Source organism: Papio anubis, chromosome 12, assembly GCF_008728515.1.
Source record: "Papio anubis isolate 15944 chromosome 12, Panubis1.0, whole genome shotgun sequence".
Taxonomy (NCBI): domain Eukaryota; kingdom Metazoa; phylum Chordata; class Mammalia; order Primates; family Cercopithecidae; genus Papio; species Papio anubis.
In genome coordinates, this window is record NC_044987.1 from 3,491,154 (window position 1) to 3,507,015 (window position 15,862).

At 42.6% G+C, this 15,862-nt stretch overlaps 1 protein-coding gene across 2 annotated transcripts in view; it reads right to left on the minus strand.

Moving 5' to 3' along the window:
* NTM (neurotrimin) overlaps positions 1-15,862 on the minus strand; it is a 1,410,016-nt gene that overhangs the window by 1,021,965 nt on the left and 372,189 nt on the right. The window contains exon 5 of one of the 2 annotated variants that reach the window (XM_017949125.3): positions 9,915-10,015. The exons of the other annotated variant lie outside the window; for it this stretch is intronic. The gene's annotated coding sequence lies outside the window, so the exon portion shown is untranslated. The remainder of the gene's footprint in view (positions 1-9,914; positions 10,016-15,862) is intronic. 2 annotated transcript variants of the gene reach the window in all.

The window sequence follows — 15,862 nt, forward strand, 5'->3', positions numbered from 1 at the left end:
GTATATACCCAGTAATGGGATTACTGGGTCAAATGGTATTTCTAGTTCTAGATCCTTGAGGAATCACCACACTGTCTTCCACAGTGGTTGAACTAGTTTACACTCCCACCAACATTGTAAAAGCATTCCTATTTCTCCACATTCTTTCCAGCACCTGTTGTTCCCTGACTTTTTTTTTTTTTTTTTTTTTTGAGATGGAGTCCCGCTCCACCACCTGGGCTGGAGTGCAGTGGCGTGATCTCGGCCCACTGCAAGCTCCACCTCCCAGGTTCACGCCATTCTCCTGCCTCAGCCTCCCGAGTAGCTGGGACTACAGGCGCACAACACCACGCTCGGCTAATTTTTTGTATTTTTAGTAGAGATGGGGTTTCACTGTGTTAGCCAGGATGGTCTTGATCTCCTGACCTTGTGACCCACCTGCCTTGGACTCCCAAAGTGCTGGGATTACAGGCGTGGGCCACTGTGCCTGGCCAGTTCCCTGACTTTTTAATGATCACCATTCTAACTGTTGTGAGATGGTATCTCATTGTGATTTTGATTTGCATTTCTCTGATGACACTAGTGATGATGAACATTTTTTCATGTCTGTTGGCTGCATAAATGTCTTCTTTGGAGAAGTATCTGTTCATATCCTTTGCCAACTTTTTGATGGGGTTGTTTGATTGTTTTCTTGTAAATTTATTTGAGTTCTTTGTAGATTCTGGATATTAGCCTATGTCAGATGGGTAGATTGCAAAAATTTTCTCCCATTCTGTAGGTTGCCTTTTCACTCTGATGGCAGTTTCTTTTGCTGTACAGAAGTTCTTTAGTTTAATTAGATCCCATTTGTCTATTTTGGTTTTTGCTGCCATTGCTTTTGGTATTTTAGTCATGAAATCCTTGCCCATGCCTATGACCTGAATGGTATTTGCCTAGGTTTTCTTCTAGGGTTTTTATGGTTTTAGGTCTAACATTTAAGTCTTTAATACATCTTGGATTAATTTTTGTATAAGGTGTAAGGAAGGGATCCAGTTTCAGCTTTCTACATATGGCTAGTCAGTTTTCCCAGCACCATTTATTAAATAGGGAATCCTTTCTCCATTTCTTGTTTTTGTCAGGTTTGTCAAAGATCAGATGGTTGTAGATGTGCGGTGTTATTTCCGAGGCCTCTGTTCTGTTCCATTCACCTATACATCTGTTTTGGTACCCGTACCATACTGTTTTGGTTACTGCAGCCTTATAGTACAGTTTGAAGTCAGGTAGCGTGATGGCTCCAGCTTTGTTCTTTTTGCTTAGGATTGTCTTGGCAATGCAGTCTCTTTTTTAGTTCTGTATGACTTTAAAGTAGTTTTTCCAATTCTGTGAAGAAAGTCATTGGTAGCTTGATGGGGATACCATTGAATCTATACATTACCTTTGGCAGTATGGCTATTTTCACAATATTGATTCTTCCTATCCATGAGCATGGAATGTTCTTCCATTTGTCTGTGTCCTCTTTTACTTCATTGAGCAGTGGTTTGTCGTTCTCCTTGAAGAGGTCCTTCACATCCCTCATAAGTTGGATTCCTAGGTATTTTATTCTCTTTGTAGCAATTGTGAATGGGAGTTCACTCATGATTTGTCTCTCTGTTTGTTATTGGTGTATAGGAATGCTTGTGACGTTTGCACATTGATTTTGTATCCTGAGATTGTGCTGAAGTTGCTTATCAGCTTAAGGAGATTTTGGGCTGAGACGATGGGGTTTTCTAAATATACAATCATATCATCTGCAAAGAGGGACAATTTGCCTTCCTCTTTTCCTAATTGAATACGCTTTATTTCTTTCTCTTGCCTGATTGCCCTGGCCAGAACTTCCAACACTATGTTGAATAGGAGTGGTGAGAGAGGGCATCCCTGTCTTGTGCCAGTTTTCAGAGGGAATGCTTCCAGTTTTTGCCCATTCAGTTTGATATTAGCTGTGGGTTTGTCACAAATAGCTCTTATTATTTTGAGATACATTCCATCATTATCTAGTTTATTGAGACTTTTTAGCATGAAGGGCTGTTGAATTTTGTCAAAGGCCTTTTCTGCATCTATTGAGATAATCATGTGGTTTTTGTCTTTGGTTCTCTTTATGTGATGGATCATGTTTATTGATTTGCATATGTTGAACCAGCCTTGCATCCCAGGGATGAAGCCAACTTGGTTGTGGTGGATAAACTTTTTGATGTGCTGCTGGATTCGGTTTGCCACTATTTTATTGAGGAATTTCTCATCGATGTTTATTAAGGATATTGGTCTAAAATTCCCTTTTTTGTGTGTGTGTTTCTACCAGGCTTTGGTATCAGGATGATGGTGGCTTATAAAATGAATTAGGGAGGATTCCCTTTTTTTTCCATTGATTGGAATAGTTTCAGAAGGAATGGTACCAGCTCCTGTTTGTACCTCTGGTAGAATTCGACTGTGAATCCATCTGGTCCTGGACTTTTTTTGGTTGGTAGGCTACTAATTATTGCCTCAATTTCAGAGCCTGTTATTGGTCTATTCAGGGATTCAACGTCTTCCTGGTTAGTTTTGGGAGGGCGTATGTGTCCAGGAATTTATCTATTTCTTCTAGATTTTCTAGTTTATTTGTGTAGAGGTGTTTATAGTATTCTCTGATGGTAGCTTGTATTTCTGTGGGATCAGTGGTGATATCTCCTGTATCATTTTTTATTGCATCTATTTGATTCTTCTCTCTTTTCTTCTTTATTAGTCTTGCTAGCGGACTATCTATTTGGTTCATCTTTCCAAAAAAGAAAAGAAAAAAGAAAAGAAACAGCTCCTGGATTCATTGATTTTTTGAAGGTTTTTTTGCATCTCTATCTCCTTCAGTTCTCCTCTGATCTTAGTTATTTCTTGCCTTTGGCTAGCTTTTGAATTTGTTTGCTCTTGCTTCTCTAGTTCTGTTAATTGTGATGCTAGGATGTCGATTTTAGATTTTTCTTGCTTTCTCTTGTGGGCATTTAGTGCTATAAATTTCCCTCTGCATACAGCTTTAAATGTGTCCCAGAGATTCTTGTACATTGTATCCCTGTTCTCAGTGTTTTAAAAATGACATCTTTATTTCTGCCTTCATTTCATTATTTACCCAGTAGTCATTCAGGAGCAGGTTGAATGACTTTCCATGTAGGTGCGGTTTTTAGTGAGTTTCTTAATCCCGAGTTCTAATTTGATTGCACTGTGGTCTGAGAGAAAATTTGTTGTGATTTCTGTTCTTTTACATTTGCTGAGGAGTGCTTTGCTTCCAACTATGTGGTCAATTTTGGAATAAGTGCGATGTGGTGCTGAGAAGAAAGTATATTCTATTGATTTGGGATGGGGAGTTCTGTAGATGTCTATTAGGTCTGCTTGGTGCAGAGCTGAGTTCAAGTCCTGGATATACTTGTTAACCTTCTGTCTCATTGATCTGTCTAATATTAACAATAGGGTGTTAAAGTCTCCCATTATTATTGTGTGGGAGTCTAAGTCTCTTTGTAGGTCTCTAAGGATTTGCTTTATGAATCTGGGTGCTCCTGTATTGGGTGCATATATATTTAGGATAGTTAGCTCTTCTTGTTGAATTGATCCCTTTACCATTATTGTAATGCCCTTCTTTGTCTCTTTTGATCTTTGTTGGTTTAAAGTCTGTTTTATCAGAGACTAGGATTTGCAATCCCTGCTTTTTTTTGCTTTCCATTTCCTTGGTAGATCTTCTTCCATCCCTTTATTTTGAGCCTGTATGTGTCTCTGCACATGAGATGGGTCTCCTGAATATAGCACACTGATGGGTCTTGACTCTATCCAATTTGCCAGTCTGTGTCTTTTAATTGGGGCATTTAACCCATTTACGTGTAAGGTTAATGTTGTTATGTGTGAATTTTATCCTCTCATTATGATGCTAGCTGGTTATTTTGCCCATTAGTTGATGCAGTTTCTTCCTAGCATCGAAGATCTTTACAGTTTGGCATGTTTTTGCAGTGGCATGTACTGCTTCTTCCTTTCCATGTGTAGTGCTTCCTTCAGGAGCTCTTGTAAGGGATGCTTGGTGATGACAAAATCTCTCAGCATTTTCCTGTCTGTAAAGGATTTTATTTCTCCTTCATTTATAAAGCTTAGTTTGGCTGGATATGAAATTCTGGGTTGAAAATTCTTTTCTTTAAGAATGTTGAATATTGGCCGCCACTCTCTTCTTTTTTTTTTTTTGAGACGGAGTCTCGCTCTGTCATCCGGGCTGGAGTGCAGTGGCCGGATCTCAGCTCACTGCAAGCTCCGCCTCCCAGGTTCACGCCATTCTCCTGCCTCAGCCTCCTGAGTAGCTGGGACTACAGGCGCCCGCCACCTCGCCCATCTAGTTTTTTGTATTTTTAGTAGAGACGGGGTTTCACCGTGTTAGCCAGGATGGTCTCGATCTCCTGACCTCGTGATCCACCCGTCTCGGCCTCCCAAAGTGCTGGGATTACAGGCTTGAGCCACCACGCCCGGCCCACTCTCTTCTGACTTGTAAAGTTTCTGCTGTTAGTCTGATAGGCTTCCCTTCATAGGTAACCTGACCTTTCTCTCTGGCTGCCCTTAAAATTTTTTCCTTCATTTCAACCTCGGTGAATCTGAAAATTATGTGTCTGGGGTTGCTCTTCTCAAGGAGTATCTTTGTGGTGGTCTCTGGATTTCCTGAATTTGAATGTTGGCCTGCATTGCTAGGTTGGGGAAGTTCTCCAGGATAATGTCCTGAAGAGTGTTTTCCAGCTTGGTTCCATTCTCCCCATCACTTTTAGGTATACCGATCAAACGTAGATTTGATCTTTTCACATAGTCCTGCATTTCTTGGAGGATTTGTTCATGTCTTTTTACTCCTTTTTCTCACAACTTCTCTGCTTGCTTCATTTCATTCATTTGATCTTCAATCACTGATACCTTTTCTTCCACTTGATTGGCTTCACTATTGAAGTTTATGTATGTGTCACATAGTTCTCGTGCCATGGTTTTCAGCTCCATCAGGTCATTTAAGGTCTTCTCTACACTGTTTATTCTAGTTAGCCATTTGTCTAACCTGTTTTCAAGGTTTTTAGCTTCCTTGCAATGGGTTCAAACATTGTCCTTTAGCTGGGAGAAGTTTGTTATTACCGACCTTCTGAAGCCTACTTCTGACAGCTCATCAATGTCATTCTCTGCCCAGCTTTGTTCCATTGCTGGCGAGGAGTGGCAATCCTTTGGAGGAAAAGAGGTGCTCTGGTTTTTAGGATTTTCAGCTTTTCTGCTCTGGTTTCTCCCCATCTTTGTGGTTTTATCTATCTTTGGTCTTTGATGATGGAGACCTACAGACGGGGTTTTGGTGCGGATGTCCTTTTTGTTGATGTTGATGCTATTCCTTTCGGTTTGTTAGTTTTCCTTCTCACAGTCAGGTCCCTCAGCTGCAGGTCTGTTGGTGTTTGGTGGAGTTCCACTCCAGACACTGTTTGCCTGGGTATCACCAGCAGAGGCTGCAGAACAGCAAATATTGTTGCCTGATCCTTCCTTTGGAAGCTTCATCTCAGAGGAGCACCCGGCTGTATGAGGTGTCAGTCAGCCCCTACTGGGAGGTGTCTCCCAGTTAGGCTACACAGGGGTCAGGGGCCCACTTGAGGAGGCAGTCTGTCCTTTCTCAGGACTTAAACACCGTGCTGGGAGAACCACTGCTCTCTTCAGAGCTTTCAGACAGGGTCGTTTAAGTCTGCAGAAGTTTCTGCTGCCTTTTGTTCAGCTATGCCCTGCCCCCAGACATGGAGTCTACAAAGGCAGGCAGGCCTCATGGAGCTGCAGTAGGCTCTACCCAGTTTGAGCTTCACAGCTGCTTTGTTTACTTACTCAACCCTTTCTACTCAGAACTTTCTTAAATACAGGAATTTTGTCTTACTTCAACTTGGTATATCAAGTCTCACATGTAAAATGCATAGTAGGCCTTCAGTAAATGTTGAATAAATAACTAGACGAATTTTCTTTTATGAGATGCTGCTTAATAAGGGTTAGCTTTCTCTTCCCAATTAGATCCTTTGTAAGAACGGGTGACAGGTCTGATGCTAGGGACATTGTAGGAACTGTATAAATAGTATTTGCCTGATTTCTGGGCCCTATCTGAAGAACAAAAAGGATGCACTGAAGGCATTTTTGAGTCATTGCCCATGTTGCCTATGTGCTTTCTTGACAATTCTCTAGCAGTTCCTCAGAAGCAAATGGGAACTGCTACATGGTGGTGACATAGCTACTTAGTCCCATTCCCCAAAGCCCTGGTCTTTGGATGTTAAGTGAGGTTGTTCTTAGATTTTTCTCCAAGCAAGTGCTTTGTACAATACTAGGGATCCTTTGAGATGACAGTCATGGGGCACCCTAGGGCGATCTTACCCTGAAGGGTATTTATGAGATGGTCCTCCGTGTCCACTGGGACTGTCAAAGACAGCAGTGCAGAGCAGCTGCAGTATCCAAAGGAGGATGAAAAACAGCCTCCCCTGGGCATGGTGCCTCCATGCCGTCAGTGAATGCAGCCTCTATCTCCAGCTGATTTCATCTAATGTGATAACACTCATGATAATAAATATTGTTAAAAATAAAAGTCACTCTGGGGATTGAAAATCACTGGGACAGGTGTTCAGAATGAGAAGAGTGCAGTAATTGGGTGACATATTCATTATTGGAAATGCCTTTTAAAATCTATTGCATTTAAAAAAACAATACTTCAGCTGCTCTCTGGCCTTCCAAAGTCATTAGCTGGTGTTCTTTATCTGTTTGTTTTCCTCACTGAAGTGAGGTTTTTAATGTCACATAAGAACTAACTTGACTCGGTGCCAGCATTTCAGAGTGAATGATGAAGCCTTCTGAGGCTCACATATCACTCCCCATGATGTTTCTCCTCCTTAGAGCTCGCAGTCCCTGCAGTCAGGTTAGGGCAAGCAGGGAGGGAGAGAGAGTGATTATAATTCCTGCTGGACGACAAAGTCACAGAGGCAGGGGAGGGGCCACGTTTTCCTCCAGTTCCCACAATCAGGCTGTTAAAGGGCTTTGAGGGAGGCCAAGGTGTCCCAACCCTCGGTCCACTCTCCCTAACAAGGGATGCAAATAAGGAATAAACTGTTTCAGACAGTACCCTTCTCTGGTGTTTCTGAAGTCCTTCATCTGTGTTACAATTGGGAACAGGGTATCTTGATGGCAGTAGTCCCATACTGGAAACTTCAAGGAGTAAGGCCCCAATAGAAACGAGCTCCCAATAGCATGCAGCAAGTTAGGAACTCAATTTATACTTGAAGTTGGCTTTGAAACATGCATTTAACATTTTTAAAAACGTTAGTTTCCCATTCTGCATGAATTATCCATGATTTGAATTTTTAAAGCTGTGTTTGCTTCTAGCCATGGGAGAAATCCTCACCATATTATAATGTGTGTGAGAAATTGGATTTGAGACCTTGCTTTAGTCTAGAAAATCTGCTCACCTTCTGCGGGGATCACCTACTATGTTCGTGCTGAGTTTCATCTTTTGAAGTGGCCTCATCAGGATATTTTCTGAGTTATCAGGGGAAATGTATGTATGAGTAGGGAACTGTATAGGTACTTTATCCCTATTTTGACCTTGCATAAAGTTATCTGAGGAAGTCTTGGGCTAAAGCTTCATTTCTCAATTTCTAAAGGTAAATCCTTGGGTGTTACTTCCTTCCAAAAATACTCCTAGTGGGGTTGGAAGAAGAGAGTGAAGAGTAGCTACAATATTCTCCTATCCTTTTGAGAGAGTAGACCAAGCAATTTATAGTCATATACCAAGGGTAGACACCCAGGAAATGTTGAAAATAAATAGGAAAATGTCTCTCTTCCCACGAACTCTTAAGACAATGCAATGCACTTAAGACTGGAAACCATAAGATCAAAGAGGGCCTCCCAGGATAGCTTCCCTGTGGCAATTCATGGGTGCTAGCCCTAATGTGCCTAGATTTTAAAGATGCAGCAAAAGGACCAACCCCAGCCTGACGAGACACCTGTCATGGAGAAAGCTGAGGGCTGAAAGCAATGACACCTGTATCCTACTCTCCCCTTAACCATGAAATGCTCCTTATCTCTTGGCTCTTAATCATCCGTGAAAATATAATTTAAAACATATTTCCTCAAAGAGAATTTCCCTGGAATCCTCCAGTCTAGATTAGGTCACCTGTGTGTTTCTCTCGTGACATTTATCAAAACTGTAATGAGGTAGATTTTGTGTGGTTGTTTGTGTACCATCCAACAGGCTAGGGCATGCAGGACAGGAACTGCGCGTCTCTTGTCCCTACTCTATCTTCAGACCTAGCGCTGTGCCTGGCTTAAGGGAGGTACTCATTAAACATTTGGGAATAAAGAAACAAGGACAGGAAGTGTTGTCTCTCTTGGAAATAATGCCAAAGTCAATAGCTAATATCAAAAAGTTAAAAACTACTTGATTCATAGGAAAACTACTTAGCCCCCTTGATTTGCCCCATAGATAGGGACCTTTTACTTAGATAGTAGTGACTTCTTTACTGATGAGAACACTGTGGGAGAAGACAGTCCATAATGCCCAGAAAGATGGTAAATGCAGGTCTTTTGTGCTCATCTGTCCCTGTCATTCGGCTCTTTCCAATTTTCTTCACTAATGGCCACCTGTGGAGGAGGGGAAGGGAGCCTGGAAAGGCAGGGCCGCCCTTCTCCTCCCTGGGCTGAACTGAAGTCCTCTGCAGCATGTGCGGTAGAGACAGCCAGAGTGTATCTCATCATGGAGCAGCTTACAGGGCAAGGAACTCCCAATTGGCTGCTGAATAGTGTCTCGAAGATACCAAAGAGGTAAATTAAATGCATTAATCTCTGTGAGAGGCACAATTGAGGCATTCAGGGCTGCACAGAAATTTCCAACAATTGGCCTCATTTGCTTCAATAACAAATAAAAAGAGGAAGACGGGGGCCAGGATGGGTGTGGGCGGCTGTTTCTTGCTCTCCTTTTCCAGACGGGTAATCAAAATGAAGTTCCTCCCTGAGAATATGCATTTCATTTTATTCTGTACTTGAAAGCAAACACATTTGGCCCTTTCTCCTGCAATAAAGCAAATCCTTTCTCTGTTTTCATTTAAGAACATAAAGATGATGCCAATGACACCAAGACCCTGAAAGCTTCATTTCAGCTTCCTCTCAGCATAAAAAGGCAAATTTATTCTGCTTGAGATAGTTTTGTCCTGGGTACATGGCATTTGTTCTACTAAACTCATGGAGGCTGCAGCTATATGGCTTTATGAATGTTTTTATTTCTATTTTTCAACCATTGAAGACTTCCTGCTCCCAAGTCATGCACTCTGATTGAATAATATTTTATAGGAATTGAGAGAAAGTTTAACACAAATCTAACACCAAAATGCATGATTTGGGTCAACTGCAGAATTTAACCAAAAATATGAAATGATGGAAAGAACATAAGACTTAACAGTCACAAGATCTGGCTTCAAGCTCTGTCTATTTCGGGCAATTTTGACTGAGTCACTTAATAGTAACACCAGGGTCTATCAGCACTTGCTATGAGCCAGCGAGTAGTCTTTCCTTCCATTATTCCATTTAAGCTTCGAGACACTCCAGTGGAGTGGGACTATTACAAATTTGACTTCATATTTGAGAAAACAATCTTAGGAAAGTGCAGAAAATTATCTCAGGTACACAGTGAGTGAACAAAGGAGCCAAGAATTGGACTCAGGTCAACTGATTGAGAAGCCTCAGTTCTTAATAGCTAGTTTCACTCCTTAGGGACAGAATTACCCTCTTAGGTATTTGATCTTCTTCTTGGTAATATCTAATAATGTCTCTCTCCCAGGAGGTTGGTAGAATTGGCTCAGAAAATACAAGTGCATTGGAAATTATAAAAACAATGGAAAGGTAAGGCATTATTATTATTATTAATATACAAGATAATATACAGGACTTACCAATCCATATACTGGAAAACATTCCACTGAGAGATCACCTTCTAACTGTTCATCAGCATATAGGGACAGAATACACTCCTGGAGGCATGGCTGTGCTTCCCCTAAAAGGAATTTGTGTGGCACACTGAGAGTCTGTTAGGGAAGAGACTTTATCCTAAGGCAGAAAATTAGGACACTGGGAGTTAGAGAAGGGTGTGAAACAAGGAATGGAGAGGGAGTATTTTCTCTCTAGAACCAGAGGTCATTTTTTTTCTGGACCCACAGTGAAGACAGAATGGAAACAATGAAATTGGGTTGGAATGAGCTTTATCAGGTTTTAAGGGGGCCAGAGTCAAAGAAGAAAGCTGATCATCTGGTGAAAGCCATTGGGTTGCTACTCTAGGCTCTTGGTGCCCATGTGGTATCCCCTTGGCCCTCGATGTTCCCATGCACATCCACAGCACCCCAGGGTAAGCACCTGAGATTCTCCACCCTACAGTCTTTCTCCTGCCATTGGACAGTGCCTTAGCACAGAAGACACGGAGCGAGTGCTGCAGGAGAAGCCCTCAGTCAGTGACATCTGAGAACTGGAGGACAAACCCAACTCTTCTTCACCCCTGCAGTGAGACCACCAAGGATGCTCTAAGTGGTCTCCAAGAGGTCCTCAAACAGATAGCGCCCAGTTGCCCCAGGGATAATCTCATTAATAACATGCCCCTCATTAGGCTTTTCTTGTTCCTCTCTTCCCCATTCCTACTCCAGTGCTTCCTGAAGTCCCTGTCCATATAAAACATTTACATCCAAATTCTTATCTCAGGTCTCCTTCTGGAGAAGCCCAACATAAGATGTAGAATGAGAGTTACTCTATGTCTTTCTGCTGCTTCACAAGAAGCATGATGATGTGCTTTCCAGAACCAGCAGAAAGGAGGACTTTGGTGATGAAAGGGGAAGGCCTGTGGCAGGCTGTTTGCAAGGTGCAACACTGGGCCTTTGCTTCTTGCTGCTGGTAGCTGACAAGAGGTAACCTCCTTCCAAGGAAACCAGTATCCAAGGCGAGGGCTCTGGAGATGCCGGGAGGTAAGGGCACATCTCTTCTAGGAAACGGAGAGCTCATGTGACCCCAACCATTTAGCAAGCACAGTCATCCCATGAGGAGTCACCCGGAGGGACACAGGAAAATCTGGACCACCTTCTAAACTCAAAATATGTGTTCTCAAAACTATTGTTTTGGGGGGCACCAATGTAATCTGCTAATGTTTGTATCCTAATGTTATGCAGCTGGATATAAAGGATTAACATTTTTAGGGCCCGGCATGGTGGCTCACACCTGTAATCCCAGCACTTTGGGAGGCCAAGGTGGGCAAATCACTTGAGGTCAGGAGTTTCAGACCAGCCTGGCCAACATGGTGAAAACTCATTTCTACTAAAAATACCAAAATTAGCGGGGCATGGTGGCACGTGCCTGTAATCCCAGCTACTGGGGAAGCAGAGGAAGGAGAATCACTTGAATCTGGGAGGCGGAGGTTGCAGTGAGCCGAGGTTGTGCCACTGCACACCAGCCTGGGCAACAGAGTGAGACTGTCTCAAAGAAAAAAAAAATGGCAGTTTTAGTAATGTAGCTATGTTTTATTTTTTATCTCATCCTTAATTGTTTCTTGGAATAGTTCTTTTCCCAAATGAAAAAGAGAGAGAGAATATATTTTGGAGAGGGGAGGATCATGGATCTGAACAATGAAATTCTCCCAAGGCTTTGCTTCTCACTAATCCTGACGCTCTGAAGATGAGCTGCAACACTTGGATTTTAATTCAGTCCATTAATAAATGAATTATGCAATTAGTTGATATACAATTAACTGGATTCACAACGCATGTAGAGCTAACTGGGTCAGTCTGCATCTGTATGACTGTAATGTGCCTAAATGAATTTGCCATCAAAGGACAGGCAGTGGAATGGGGAGTCAAATTTGTCTCCGGCAGAGAATCATGCCTGCCAGCTGCCGAAAGTTCTGCAGATAAAGCCTTGGTCTGAGTTGGCAGGAGAAACAAAAGCAGCACAATGCAGGACCCCAAGTGGCGCTCTCTCCATTATAGAAGCATTGTTCTCCCCAGATGAGCTTGGACAGAGATCAATACATCCCGAATCCTTCTGGGCAGAAAGCATGAGCAATTAGATTTGGATTGGGATCTATCAATCAATCACTCGCCAAAAGTGGTTCTGGCGGCACAAAATGAAAATCTCTTAGTGCAACATAGCCCTTCCCTAGGACCCGCAATTTTCACTGACCCAGATGCAAAGTCAATCAAAATACTCAATCCTGTGGTATCTAATTTCAGCTGGAAAATGTAAGCCAATAAAACATTCAGTTGTGGTTTGTGGGTGTGACCAATCAATCCATGTCTAGGAATTTTCTTATAGTCAAGACTTTGGTGATCAAGTTAAGGCTGATATCAGAAGCTCACTGATATCTGGGGTCAAGGCTGGTGTGTGTGTGTGTGTGTGTGTGTGTGTGTGTGTGTGTGTGTCCCACAGGAAGAGAGGGAATCTTATGGGAATTTTTTTATACAATGTACTTAATTTTGGTTTTGAATTCCTCAAAATGTTTTTGAGATTCCCAAGACTTTCTGCATCAGAATCTGTACTTTAACAAGATGTCCACCTGATTCACATGTATCTTCTGTGAGGGAAGTATGGCTGTAAAGCACTCCATATTCATAGGAATAATCACCGTAATCACATAAGGCACTGAGGGCTCTTCATGTTTGAGCAAGTTCTCTGATATGATAACTCATAACTGATCTAATGATACGGACACTGCCATTCTTAGCACCATCACTAGACAGAGAAACCCTGAATATGAGATCTGGTCTGGGCTTCACCACCAATTTGCTACATAAATTTCCCCACCTCTAACAGTTTGTTTTCTTTTTTATACAACGAGAAGGTTAAGCCAGAGTGCTAGTCCCCAACCTGCACTACCTCCATCTATGAATACAGTCATGAGGGAAGGCAGGGTAACATGGTAGTGATGAGGATGGCATTGAAATTCAATGGTCCTTGGGTCAGGTTTGGGGTCTGTCACTTAATAAATGTGTGGCATTAAGGCATTTACTTAATCTTTCTCCATTTCAACTGTAAATTGCACACATTTTAAGTGCTCAGTTGCATGAATTTTGGTGCATGTAAATTCCATGTAACCCAAACCTAATCAAAACACAGATCATTTCCATCAGCCAACCACTCACTCCTCACCACCATGCTATCCTAGCCTACCAACAGCATGCCATCGTGGTGGACATGGTGGAGAGGGTGATGGAAATACTCTACTATCTTGATTGGGGGGTATTCATATGAAAACACATTTCTCAAAATTTGTAGACTGTGAACTGTAGTTCTATAACTGCCCCTTTATCATACGTAAATTGTGCCTCAGTAAAGTTGATCTTAAAAGAAAAAAAAAAAAAAAAACACTTTGAGGTAGAGAAGTTCTTTAGCTCTCACTCCAAGAGCTAAAGTGGATTCCCTATTGTAATTCCTAGAGCACAAACCCAAATTGTAGAGGGACACGAAGAGGTGAATTGAAGCGTTAGAGGATAGGATGGGTATTTGTGAAAAAGTCATTAGATCTATCTATCTTTGTGGTTGACCCTGGCCAGTGCTTCATGAGTCATTATTATTTTTTTAGAGGGGGAGAAGGTACAACGTCTCCCATAACCCGCGAGTGAAGGTTGCCCTGACTCCCCGTGTGGTGAGCCCTCCTGGGGCAGAGGCATCAGAAGTCTCCAGGCAAAGGTAGAAAGCTCAGCCTCCCTTGCAGACCTGTGTGCCATCCTACAGGCCCCTCAGAGGGGAAATGAAATGAGAGAGACCTCTTCAGCACACTCTCTCAGTGCTCAGAGGACTCACAAACACAAAAGCGCACACAGAAAAACAGTTACAGATTTAACCCCAAGGGCCAGATGTATAGAAGTGAGCAAATTGCTAAAATGAGTTGAAACACAGCCTCAAGACTTCTTACCTCAAGCTGTTAGTCTCTGACCTGGGTTTATGGTCAGATCCAATTAGCAGGTGCTACGTTAAAATTATAGAGCTACAAGGGCACCTTAGAGATCATCTAGTCCAGGGACTTCAGATTATTTTTAGCCATCAGATATTTTTTTCAAACCAAATCTTATGCAGAGATGTAAATCAGTAAGAGATAAACACATAAGTAATCCACTGGAAGCAGAAGCGGGGATTCCAGTGTCCCACCTACCACCATTCCACCATGTTCTCTGAAGAATACAGCTCAACAAGCATAAAATCTGATTCCATGCCCTCTTTCGACCGATTAGGAAACTGAGGCTCTGAGAGGTCATAGCTCTCGAGTTAGGCAGTGACAGAGGCAGATCTAGAGAACTCCAGACAACCAGTAAAAAAAAAAAAAAAAAAAACTTTTTCTGTTACACTAAGCTGCCTCAACTAACAGCACAGAAACCCATTACTCTGGGCCAAATGATTTGTTCCATTCTTAGTCACTCCATGGAGAATCCCGAGAACTCCATGCAGAAGTCAGGCAGCTCAGATTTGCTTAGCAACCATGAGCCATCATTCACTAAGCATTTCTTCCCAGAGTCAGCACCCTAATTTAGAGAATCTTATACCGCTTAGACTGGAAAGGAAAAGTGTATTGGCATCTCAAGAGGAAAGGGGGCCTGGAAGAGGAAAGTGGGGAGAACAGGAGTGCTCCATGATGGAAAATGTATGTGGTCCCACTGTGGGGAGTGAGGGGTAGAATTCAGAGACAGAATGAGACCCAGCTCTGCCTGGCATCCCAGAATCACCCACAGGACTGTCTCAGCCTCCCACACTCTATCTCCCTTACACCTAATATCCAAGCAAACCACAAACATCTAGAAGCAGGGCCACCAAGGTTGGTGAAAGCCACGATTACACCTTCTTCATATCCTGAAGAGAGCCTCAACAGGCTATTCCAAGAGCGAGCTCTCAGGTCAGAACAGAGCTGAGACACAAGGTGCCTCCAGCTGGTGCCTGCTATGGTAGCCCAGTCCAACTGGGAAGAGTAGTGATTCCATTACTTAAAACCCAGGGGCCTCACATCACCCAGGGGCCACTAGCCCTCTCTGATTTCCTTTTTCAGCCACACTGGAGGGCAGGAAGTAGATTGCTATTCCTTCAGAGTTGGCCTAACAGCTCCGTGTGAAAGCTTCTGCCTCATTTCCTGTCATTCCTTACTCTTTACTGAATTTTAAGATACGTCGCAGGTACTCTGAAAGAAGGAAGAGATCAATCTAAATGAGTATCAATACGTTCCTAAAGTACTAACCCCTGGAATACCTATGGAAGTGCCCTGATGTTTGAACCCTGGAAGACAATAAAGTGTTCCTAAGGAGATGCCTTCAACCTTGGTGTTGCCCTCTCTGTGCCCTAATCTCTACCCTAAATCCCTCCTTCGAGACTGCAAATTTTTGAGCTTTGTCCATCTATGGTCAGCTTCCCACAGTGCTGAGCTGAGAAGTAAAATGGACCCAAAATGACCCTATGAAGAGATGAAGATGTCTATCTTACTGTCATGGAAGGATTTGGAGCTCACAGAGAATCAAATTCTCATATTTCCTTATAAATTGCTATCTTGGACAAATAGCTAATGAAAGTAGAAGTTCTCAAAAGGCATTTCAGGATGAGCTAGACATGTTCCAAGGAGCATGGCTGAATTTACCCAAGTACAGAATCAGCTGGGCCTGATTGGCCCCCATGGCCTTCATGGTTAATGAGTTTTCTGACGGCAGCAATGGCGGGAACACAGAAAGCACCAGGTATCCAGACATGTGTTGTCCTATACAACAGCCAAAGCCACATGTTGCTGCTGGCTGCTGCTCTGGACAGCACAGATGAAAGTACATCCCTATTATTGCAAGAATTCTGTTGCACAAAACAGCTCTAGACTTTTGCTTAGTCACCTATTTATCTG